This window comes from Saprolegnia parasitica (genome assembly GCF_000151545.1).
Source record: "Saprolegnia parasitica CBS 223.65 unplaced genomic scaffold supercont2.33, whole genome shotgun sequence".
NCBI classification, from domain to species: Eukaryota; Oomycota; class Saprolegniomycetes; order Saprolegniales; family Saprolegniaceae; genus Saprolegnia; species Saprolegnia parasitica.
The window spans coordinates 97,091-98,390 of NW_012156427.1; the positions used below are offsets into that span (position 1 = coordinate 97,091).

Below are 1,300 nucleotides of genomic sequence, written 5' to 3' on the forward strand. Positions count from 1 at the left end.
GAAGATCGCTTTATGTGCAGGTTGTCATCACTGGCATTTATGCGTATAAAATTGAATGTGTAATTTTCATCCGAAAGTCAGCTTGGCCGAGTGGTTAAGGCGTTAGCCTGCTAAGTTAATGGGGCAACCCGCGTGAGTTCGAATCTCACAGCTGACGATCCTCTTTTGTCCCACCCGCCTAGCGATCTTTTTTTAATCAAGGCCTTTTTTAAACATTAATTTCATGCAACTAAAACCAGCTCCAAACTGCACTTTAGTTGTCGTTTTGGTAGAGTGGGTGGTACGGCGAGCAAGTGCAGTATGGAACATTTCTCTACTATCTCCACCAAGTACTAAAATACACATCTTTTCAAGCTCCAAACACGTCGTTGCTTTGACCGAGATTTATTCCCGAAGCCACAGGGCGCTAGAATGACCATACTATCTACCTGTCGACTCGATGGCGATTGCTAAAATACAAAACGTCCTCAGTTTTCAATTGCCAAGTTTAGCAACTCCTGCCTCCGGATGCATACGATCGAGCATCTCTTCCGAGAGCCCGATTCAAGCAATATTTTGGATAGTAAACTTTTTTCTCATAGTTTTATTTATCGAATGAGTGAAAATTTGCACAAAAATATAGAAATCGTATACTGGTGTAGCTAGAATAAGTCATCTCACGGCCAGAAAATCATCTAAATTATGGTTGAAAAGAACTGAAGCTATATCCTTCATTTCATCGATCTCTCGGTAGTCCAAGTCACCAAAATAAGCTGTAGGTACGGTGTGTACGTAGAGGTGATGCTTTCGTCAAGAAGGAGGGCTCCATCGATCGATTTGACAGTAAAACGCATTATCGATTTATAGAGGTATATGCATGTCGAGCTCCATGTAGCAGCGAGGACGCTATGTGGCCCATATAGGCGATGAAAGGAGACGATTTAGGTACTCTAGTAGTCACATGTGATATTTGGAGCAAGTTTGGTGGCGGTAATGGAGTGTGTGTAGGCCTCAGGAGGGTCGATATAAAGCGCGTTATTGAGGGCTCTTGAGGACATATGAGCGATTCTTTTTTATGTAGCATGTGGTTGGCACCGATATGATTCTAATAATGATGTGAAGATCGCTTTATGTACAGGTTGTCATCACTGGCATTTATGCGTATAAAATTGAATGTGTAATTTTCATCCGAAAGTCAGCTTGGCCGAGTGGTTAAGGCGTTAGCCTGCTAAGTTAATGGGGCAACCCGCGTGAGTTCGAATCTCACAGCTGACGATCCTCTTTTGTCCCACCCGCCTAGCGATCTTTTTTAATCAAGGCC

The 1,300-nt window shown here is 43.0% G+C and overlaps 2 non-coding genes across 2 annotated transcripts; both read left to right on the plus strand.

Moving 5' to 3' along the window:
• Window positions 1-76: 76 nt before the first annotated feature.
• SPRG_30106 lies at window positions 77-157 on the plus strand. Its single transcript has one exon. It is a non-coding gene; the product is annotated as a tRNA-Ser (tRNA).
• Window positions 158-1,173: 1,016 nt separating this feature from the next.
• SPRG_30107 lies at window positions 1,174-1,254 on the plus strand. Its single transcript has one exon. It is a non-coding gene; the product is annotated as a tRNA-Ser (tRNA).
• Window positions 1,255-1,300: the final 46 nt, after the last annotated feature.